This window comes from Phalacrocorax carbo, chromosome 22, assembly GCF_963921805.1.
Source record: "Phalacrocorax carbo chromosome 22, bPhaCar2.1, whole genome shotgun sequence".
In the NCBI taxonomy this organism is placed as follows: Eukaryota; Metazoa; Chordata; class Aves; order Suliformes; family Phalacrocoracidae; genus Phalacrocorax; species Phalacrocorax carbo.
Genome location: NC_087534.1, coordinates 8005791 through 8015773, shown reverse-complemented (window position 1 = coordinate 8015773; position 9983 = coordinate 8005791). Strand labels below are relative to the sequence as shown.

At 48.1% G+C, this 9983-nt stretch overlaps 1 long non-coding RNA gene across 2 annotated transcripts; it reads left to right on the top strand.

The window, feature by feature from the left end:
• Window positions 1-327: 327 nt before the first annotated feature.
• LOC135316730 (uncharacterized) lies at window positions 328-3269 on the top strand. 2 transcript variants are annotated; one of them, XR_010375992.1, is made up of 3 exons: window positions 328-560; window positions 660-1263; window positions 2573-3269. It is a non-coding gene; the product is annotated as an uncharacterized LOC135316730 (long non-coding RNA). The 2 variants fall into 2 exon arrangements; XR_010375991.1 differs by having other exon boundaries at window positions 1336-3269.
• Window positions 3270-9983: the final 6714 nt, after the last annotated feature.

Below are 9983 nucleotides of genomic sequence, written 5' to 3'. Positions count from 1 at the left end.
AGTTGTGGTGATGGGGCGCCGTGGTGATGGGGAGTCATGGTGATGGGGAGTCGTGGTGATGGGGAGTCGTGGTTATGGGGAGTCGTGGTGATGGGGCACCGTGGTGATGGGGCACCGTGGTGATGGGGAGTCGTGGTGATGGGGAGTCGTGGTGATGGGGCGCCGTGGTGATGGGGCGCCGTGGTGATGGGGAGTCGTGGTGATGGGGCGCCGTGGTGATGGGGCACTGTGGTGATGGGGCACTGTGGTGATGGGGAGCCGTGGTGATGGGGCACCGTGGTGATGGGGAGTTGTGGTGATGGGGAGTCGTGGTGATGGGGAGTCTTGGTGATGGGGAGTCATGGTGATGGGGCGCCGTGGTGATGGGGCGCCGTGGTGATAGGGAGTCGTGGTGATGGGGCGCCGTGGTGATGGGGCACCGTGGTGATGGGGAGTCATGGTAAGAGGGAGCCCGCCCCTCCCACTGGAGGGCCTGGGGGGCAGTGTGAAGCCTGGATGTCCATGGCACCACGGCCCATGGCTGCCTGGCGGGACACCGAGGAGGATCCCAGCACCGTCAGGTAGTTGTGAGGAGAAGTTGTGCTCTCACTTGTGTCTCTGGCAGAGCCATTGTTAGTTCTTTGGATGAGCTAAATCATGGAACTGACCATTTTTGTTAGAACAGGCCGTTTCCTGATCTGCCTCATCCTGTGGCCAAACACCAGGGCCCACCCAAGGGAAGCCGGCCAACATGTCACTGCGGACTCAGGGAAAGCCGAGACTTTTGCTCATAAGCTGTGCTTGCGTGGATGCAATGCAGAATGAGATAGCTACCATTTTAGGCCTCGTTAGATGAGGTAAACCCTGCTGTATTGCCTCTGAAAGGCGATGAATGCTCTAAGCTTTCTAAAAGGCCTAGAATGCATAATTAGTCAATAAAACAGTGGGAGAATAATGAAGTGTTTATAAGTAGAGCCTACATAACAATTTGTGATTAAACTTTATCCCTTATTTTAATTTCAGCTTACTATATATAATGAACTAAATTACAGGTACTTTTTAAGGCCACCCCTAGAGGCAATCGTATCTGAACTTAAAAAAAATTATTGCAGTCAACAAACAAAAACATTTGCACCAACCCTGAAGATACTAAAGTGGCACTCACTCTACTGGCGTCAACAGCCCTGTTACCTGAGAACGCAGCCACTAAAGAAGAAAATTGCTTCACTGCTAACAGTGCCTTCCAATAAATTAACAAAGTTTCTGTGAACATTTATTACACAAGTAAGTCCATATTTAAGGCTTCGGTCAAAGGTGAAATCGCCTCAGTGACTGAAGTGCTCTCACTCATTTCAGGTAGCAGGTGCTGATGGGGAAGGTGGACATGTTACCTTGCTGAAGCAACCCTGTCTTGATTTGGTCCAGCTCAGTATTTGATTTTGCATTTCAGTGTTTATTTGCATTTGTTTTGCATTTTAGTGTTTATTTGTTAGTGAAGCCGTGGGTGTGTCCATTTCTGTAAGCTAAGCACAATAAAAAGGAGATGTTTTGATATAAAAAGCATGAATATTTCAATGTGTATTCACAGAGATTACAAAGTAATCACTTTAGCAATATCAGCATAAACTAGGAGGAAAACAATTAGAAATATAAAAAATAGAGAACCTTTAAAAATGTTTAAATCCATTTACATTCTAAAATTATTTTTAAAATCATAATATTTTTACACAGTTTCTCAACTTACCTCTTTTTGTTCAGCTAGTAATGCAATGCTAGCTTTCAAATCAAGCATAAAGAAATTTAACATCCATTTCTGCTACCTACTGCAGAAGCTGTAGCATTTTAAGGAAAGTACATCCAATCTTTGAATAAAAAATCTGAGGTCATGTAAAGAAGTCAGTGTACATATGATTAAAAGTAGGAGTGTAAATATTTCTTTGAGAAATGCCCAGAGACAGTAACAAATTTCTAATCATAGAAGTGTCCACAACAGGTCAAATCTATGGGAAATATAGAGCAGGGCTATGGCTGAAACCTGTATGTGCAATAGATATTGTTGGAGTCAGTTTGACCACTGGTCTGCTTGAAACAGCACGTAGGCAAATACTTGCAGGTCCTGAACTGTTAAAACACTTGTTCACGTTCAACAAATCTTTGGTGAGCAAAACGGGGCTTTTGACAAGGGCAGCAGGCGTTGGAGAGGGCAGCGAGGGCAGCTCCCAGGTTGACTCCATTTGTGACAGAAACTAATTTGAAATAGAATATAGCAAATTCCAAGAAACAGTAGTACAAACTGTAGTGAAGCACCACTTTTTACTCTGTTTAAGAGCATTAACAAACTGGAACTTGCTTTTCAGCTTCAGAAGTATTCTAGGAGAAATAACCCTCATCCCTCCAAAATTATATTCCTAAGAAATGCTCCATAAAATAAACAGAAATAAAGCAAACACAGTGTTGGACTGTGGGAGTGTGTAATTTGTACTGCAAGTGGTCTCTTACATACGCTAAATAAGCAAACCATTGTCAGGAGATGAAAATACAATTTAAAGAAAAAAAGCAGCACTTTAAAAGGGTTTTCTTTGTCTCTTGACAGAAGGTTACTGTGAAAATCCAGATCCCTGTCTCAGCTCTATGGGATTCGTGGTTCCTGAAGATCTGTAATGACGCTGGAATTGTCTGGCTGCAGCCGAGATGTACAGTATGTTCTCCTGGGTGAGCTGTTCTTCTGAAAGAGGGTCCATTTTAGCGTGGTGCATTTGCTGTGATAAAATCCCAGAGTCCCTCCCTTCCTTTGAAGAATAATGACACTCTCATCTGAGAGAATAAGATCTTTTTCTTTCTCTTTTGTTCTGTTTTGTTAGTGTCAGCTCTGAGGAGCTGACAGACAAACAGCCAGGCTCTTGAAGATGGACGGGCTTTATTGTGTAAATTTCTGGCCTGATAATTTACACACGATATTGTTTGGCTGAAAAGCACCAGTGTTTTCTCTAGGTGCTTTTGTGCCCAGGGACTTGGGGTTGGGTTTTTTTTGTTTTGTTTTGTTTTGTTTTAAACCAATAAAAATGTTAATTCCAAAAGAAGGGAATCTCTGGGTCATGAGATTTTGCTGCGTAGATTGACTGACGCATGGGGGAGGAAGGGAGCGCAGCTCAAGCTTCATGATGCCAGCTATTTCCCACTCTATGTACATTCCTCACCATCAGGCATAACTGTTTGCTTGCAAAATCAATCCGTGATGTGTACCTGGATCTCCCAGCTCCGATTCTGCCCATCCCTGTGGAAAAAGTAAAGCTTTGTTTATAAGAGAAAAGTTTACAGCTGTTTTAAGTTGGGGATTTTATTCATTGCTTGAAAAACCAATTCTTCAAATGCAGAAGAATTGCCAATATCTTCTTTTGCACACTTCTTCAGTGAAATAGGACCATCTGTAGAGAAATGAAGCCTGCAGACCAAATGAGCAATCGAAAGAAGAGGATTGAATGACTCAGACCACAGAGGTAATCTCTCAGGTCTAAGGAAGTTTGTGGCATACACAATGCAGGGTGATGCACGTGTCCTCCACCAGCGCTCGCTCCTGCCCTTCGGGGATTGCACCTGCGCTGTGTGGCTGCCTACAGACTCAGCAGTGTGAATTCATCCTCGTTTCCAGATGTATCTAAAAAAACCTCCAGCCCTCCAAAGAAGTTTAGTCCTTTCTCAGTGGTACGTTTCTCCTGGGACTGAAGGAACAATCCTCCCCCAAGAAACTGCTGTGGGGAGCAATAGTAGGTGGCAGAGAGAGCATACATATGCAAGGAAGGATAGGCTGGATTCACACACAACTACCTACATTGCATTACCATAACAAAAGTCACCAGCTTGCATGCTGCTAGCATGAATTTAGGTTCTTTCTTCTTTGTAGACTAAATCAAATCATGGAAGAAAACAGCTAGTGCATCCAGAGTGCCTGTAATGCCTGTTCCTGACAGTCTTCAAAGATCTTTCAAAGAACTTCACAAAGATAAATCTAATTTGGAGAGATCCCTGGAGAGGGATGCAGGATGTGGAAAACATTGTGTCGTCTTGGCTGGTTGCATTACAGACCTGTCAGTCAAAAGGAAGCTTTAGAAGCACAGAGAGGATACAGAGAAGGAAATCTACAGAGAGCAGCACCGTGGGTCGTCACAAATGAGGTGATGCCTGGAAGCCCAGCAAGCTGCGGTTCTGCCTGCTGGTTTTGGTTCTGCGACCACAGATGTGCGTAGGTGCAAAGTGGCATTCCTAGTGAACACAGAAATGTTTTGGCAGGTGAGGAGGTGATGACAGAGTTGCCTCTCAGGATCAGTTCTGCTCTGGAGGTACTTTTCACATAATTGCTACTTACTGCTTTCGGTCAGCCGTGGGAAGCAGCTTGTTGCCAGGTGGAAGTGCTCTCCGGCTGGCAATGAGCAGGTCATGGAGGCCCAACATTTGGAGAGCCTGAAATCTGAGCAGTAAGGAAAAGTGGGGTGGGAAGCCTTGGAAATCTCTTTAGGCATCATGCGCTCATTCCTGCTTCAGTATGTTATCTGAGCATGACCTGTGTTTTCAAATGACGTGCCGTACCTGTACCGCTCTGAGTTGGAGGGTCCTCCTGACTGTGCAGGAGGAAAAGAGCAGCACTGGAGCTCTGCAGGAGAGTCGCTCCCCAGGATCCCACGCTTTGAAGACTGTCAGTGATGGGATGCAGAGGACAGACACTGGTGGTAACATGTCTGACCATTTGGTGCATGTTGGCATAGAGGAGTGTCTATGTGAAGCCATGGCAGAGTCCTGACAGACTGCCTTCATTTTCTATAGTGCCTCAAAATCCTTGGAAAGTGTCTAGAAAGAGAGCCTGGGAAGGAATGACCTGTAGGCCGTGAGGGCAAAACAGGGGATTGGAGTTGTCAGCATGTTACTGAAAAATGCGGTAAAATCAGAAACAACTCTTTAACACCAATTTAGTACGAAAGAGCAGGCGTTCTTTATTCACGGCGCCGGATGCACGGGGGATCGCTCCTCCTAACGCGCGTACCTTACACACCTTTCCCGTACAATTTATAGATCAAAAATTTACATATTCATACATATTCATTATTGTCCTGTCTACTGATTGGTACAAACTTGCTCATTCCGTATGTAAATCACTGCGCAGGCTCGGTTATCCTCTTCCGTTGTTCTCTTCTGAGTAGGTGGTGTTACTTGGGTCGGTGGTGGTCTGTGAGTCGGTGGTCGCGGTCTCCCCCTCCCAGAATTACCTTTTACTTACTTGGCTCTTAATCTTGGTCCTGGCCAGTTTTCTGTCCGCTACATGAAACTGCATTTTGTCATCCTTTTCTGACAGGAGCACATTGTCTATTGTTTCGTTCACATTAATGATTACCTAGGGACTAAAATACAGATCAAAGAATACCCTGATTGGTATACTCCTTGTCTCCAGACTTAACGTCCAGTTGGATAGGGCTGTACAAGGAGTATAGCAACATCCATGGTTGGTTAATTCCATCGCTCTGGTTACAAGCAGAGCTCTCTTGCTGCCTGTGTACCACACAGTGTCCCGTGCACTCAGCCAGGCCTTGCTTCCCCTCCAGCGAACTCACGGTATGGCTTGGCGAGACGTCTGTGTTCCCGCAGTGCTTACAGCGATAACCAGCCTCCACAGCAGGCAGAAATGAAGTTGTTGGCTCTGACTTATTTCAGGAGAGGCTGCAGCAGTGTTGATCGGGATGTCAAAGACTCTGACGAGCTGAGCATCCGAAAGGGTTTTAAAATTAGGCTGTAGATGGTATCTGGCAATGGTAAACCAGAGACAAGCCCCAGCTGTCCATAGCCGGCAAACCAAGAGAATCTGTACAACAATGACGTGATAGAGGTGTGCCAGCACAAGAAAAAACCTTTTCTTACAAATCACAATTCACTGTTAAAGTCAGTAAAGTTCCCAATACTGGAAAACCTTGCACAAGCTGGACATGGAGGTAGGGGATACTTGAAGGCCCAGGGAAACATGTGGCCCTGGAGTGGCCCAGCTGTACCTGATACCACCAGTCCTGGGCTGGGGAGCAGCTGGGACAGTGGGCTGGAAACATTTGGTCAACCACAAGTTTTTCAACAGCATCTACATTCTGTTTCATACCATGAACAAGGTGATACTTGATAGAAACTCAAAACAATTCACATAACTGGCCCATGGAACTCATGGCCATAGGACATCACTGGGAGATGCTTAGCAAAAAGGCTAGGATGACAATGAGAGCAAAAGATAATCCAGAGAGGCTTTCAGCAGTTTTCAAAGGGCCCCTGTGCTGCACACATCAAAGCACCACCTCTCTAAGGATGTGTCTCATGGCAAATCACTTCTCTTTCTGGCTGGAGCAGCTGGTTGTGGCTGCTCATGGAGGCAGCACAATGGGCTCGGTGGACCTCAGACGTACCGCAGTCGGTTTCTGTGTGTTGGTATTGCCAGGTGATGCAGGATTTTGGCAGCCTGTAGAGCTTAGTGCTACAGCCCTGTTCTAGTGCATGGCCACAGAAGAGATTTTTGGAGGACACTCCTGGGTACAGCAGTATGGGTTAGCATGCACTTCATACCTGTGTTACTTGAGCACAGGGACAAAGATCACAAAGCTTTTATGAAACATGGACTCAGTGCTGCTGAGCAGAGAGGAAACTGGAACGGAGGGGAGATTAAAAGATTTGTCCAAGACTTCACAGTAAGTCTGTGGAAGACCTAGGAAGGAGACTTGGGCCACATAAATTCTGATTTAGGCTTAATGAGAGACAGTCATTCTCTGACAATAGTTGCTTTAATCCAGTCCTGTGCTGCTGTAGTGGCCGGGCCGTGCTGCCACTCCCTGACACATCCAGCTTCTGCGGATCCAAGACACAGAAAGCACCTGAAGGCACTTGCAGCTTCCTGGCCTGCTAAGCAGTTTTGAGGGGGAGCCCCCAGTGCATGAAGCACTGGTGCAGGAGCAGAGCTGACGGGCAGACAGCTCCAACTGGTTCTGCTCAATTGGTTCTGCTCCAACTGGGGCAGGGGCAGAGGGTGAGGCATGGGGCAGAAAAGTTTTGCAGGAGGAGTTAAGGCAAGGGAAATAGCTTTGGGGGAGATCCCCCTAACGCTGGTGTGCTTACTCTGCTTCAATGAGGAGGAGGATTTCCAGGGCCCTGGCTCCTCGCTCTGACTTCTGAGGGTGCAAAACGTGAAGGTGTCGCTGCGTTACAGACAGCCCATGCATCCCTCTGACTTTGGAGCAAAGAGGACGAGGCCAGCACCACCTTCTGAAAAATGGCACCAGTGGTGTGACACCCAGGACGCCCACCCAGCAACCAGCACCCGCAGCGCTGGGGCTAGACCGGGCTGTGGCTCTCGCCCAGCGCCACCGGGAGGCAGCAGCGCCCCGTGGGAGTTCCCGGGTGGCCGTGGGTGCCAGGGACCCTTCCCGCCTGCGCTGGCTCTGCCCCAGCACCACGGCTGCTGAGCGGTGCCCTGCCGGGGCGATGCTGGCACCGCTGATGGCCCCTGAGCGACCACAGCCCCCAGCACCCCAGCGCCCCTCCTCGTCCGGGGGCAGCCATGCTGGGATGGGGAGGAAGACCTCCTTCCAGCGTGTCCCAATTCTTTGCTTTACATTGGCTGCTGCAAAGAACTGAGTTTAAGGCCTGGTGTGGAAGTGGACACAGCTATCGGTGGGGCTTTTCCTCCCCTCTGCCCTATTGATGGCAAAAGCCTCCCGTCCCACTTCCCATTGGGCACCAAAATAGTCCTGGGCTCCCAGGCGTGAAGATAAAAGGCAAAGTGAGGGTGTGCTCTTCAGAAAGTGTCAGGATTCCAGAAACTGTGTCTTCACAAGAGAGGTCTGAGAGCTACTTAGACTTAAACTGGGCCCTTAAAGTAGTTCCCGACTGGAGCGGCTGGACTGAGCTGCCTGTGCTCAGAGCAGAAGCCGCAGGGTCCCTCCCTTTGCTCCTAGCTCTGTTGCTGCCACTCTCACACCACAAGAGAGAATTCACTTGTCTGTTTTTCACCCGGCATACTACGTATTTTAGCCTGTGGCCAAACTTGAGTGATTTGTGAAAGAGCGGTTAGGTGCTTGAATGAGAAGCCGTGCCCTTGCACCCTGGGCACTACTCCAGAATGCTCAAGCCTCTTGTCTTTCTTCTGAGATCCCATATAAACTTAGCAGTGTAGAAATGAGGGAACTGATTGAACATCCAGCTTTACTGAGTCTGCCTTTTGCCTGGTGGCTGTGTAAAAACTGCAGCAAACGCTTCTGTGCAGGACGTGAACCAGGGTCCCCTGCCTGCCTCCCTGCCAGGCCGCGGGGACGCCTGCCGCTGCCGTGCCCTGAATGCCTCAGCTTGCTGAGCACAGGGAGGCAGATGCAGACTTTTGCATACTGAGAAGATAAGGAGGGCTTTTTTCAGCTCTGAAAGCTGTTTATTCTTTACAGCGTACTGACACCAGAACGGAAAGTGCCTTTTCCTGAGACTGGCTATTTATAAACAGCCTGCTGTGTGAGCCTTCTCTTGCAAGGGGGCAGGGACTCTTGCAGCTTTTCTTTTGCTGCCTTGAATTCACCCGGAGATCCTTCAGACAGCAGTGAATAGAGTAGATCTTGCTGACCATCTGCTGGGGGTATGCTACAGCACCAACAGCTTTTAATAACTCTTTGGAGTTACTAAACTGCAGCAAGTATCTAATTCAGCCCTAAACGCTTCAGCTGTGCAGTCAGTGCTGTTCACAGCCCTGGATTATTGCAAAGGCATTGCAGAAGAAATTAATCATTTGTGGCAGTCATGCCTTTAATGCATGAAACATTTGTGCTTGCCCACAGGGCATGATCCTTGCAGTGCATGGACAGAAATTGGCCACAGTTTTAGCCGTATCCTTGCAAGCTGCTGAACAGTGCAGTGTTCGCACACACTTGGGATTTGTCTGCTCCGAGATGTCTAAAATATAGCCTCCAAGCCTTGGCTGGCTTTTCTTCACTGTCAAAGGAGAGAAATAGGCTCCATGAGGTGCCTTTCTCAGGACTTTACCTAGTTTAACTGTGTAGGGATGATGGGCAACACTCTTCCTACCTCCCGCTGTCTTGCTCCAGGAGGCCACTGGCCCTGTGGGGCAGTGCTGTGCTTCTCTTCCTCCGGGGACACTAGGATCCTCTTTTGAACCCCACTAGAAACTCTGAGGAAGCTAGGACTATGTTTAATTATTAAAACTACTGCTTCTTCCCTAACCTAGCTGTGCCCCCTTTGCAAACAAGGTTTGCTCTTGGCACTGCTCACAGTACAGCTCCTCAGTATTACCCAGCTCTTCCCACCCGAGGTGATGAGGTGGCTTTTGGTTGTGGCTCTTAGTAGCCTGGCACAGAAGACCAGTGTGCCTAGCAAAACAGTATACAGGCCTGCAGTCGAGAATGAAAGAATAAAATGAAACCCTCTGTCCCCTTCTGATGTTTGTCTCGGTGCTGTCGGAGAAAGGAAAAGGTGTGCAGAGGGATTGGGAGAGCGTGGGGCAGACTACACAGCTCTCCAGCCATGCAGGGAGGGCCAGATTTCAGCGTGGCTCTGCACACCAAACACAGCTGGAGTCCTGAGGATGGACATGTGGCTCAGAGCCAACGGAGTGGGAGAAGATCAGCAAACTGTTGAATCAAGGTCTCTTCACCCCCTTGGTATTTCAGCGGTCAGGAGTGGGTCATGGACTTTTATATCAGGCTGGACTTGCAGAATTCCCTGGAAATGTGAACTCAGGGATATTTCTGGCAAATCTGGAAAGGAAATAATCTTCCATCCGGAGGCTTCAGGATGCAGCACAGCCCCCTGCACGCTGAAAGGTCCCAGTGCTTCTGAGCTGCGCATATACAATGGTCAGCAGGACTTGGCTGACTTGTCAAAACTTTTCTTAACTCACTATAATGCCCTGCAACCAACTGCCTTTTGTATTTACAGTTGAAACAGGAAAAGCAGGACTTGGTCCATACCTTGGTGTAGCAATTATG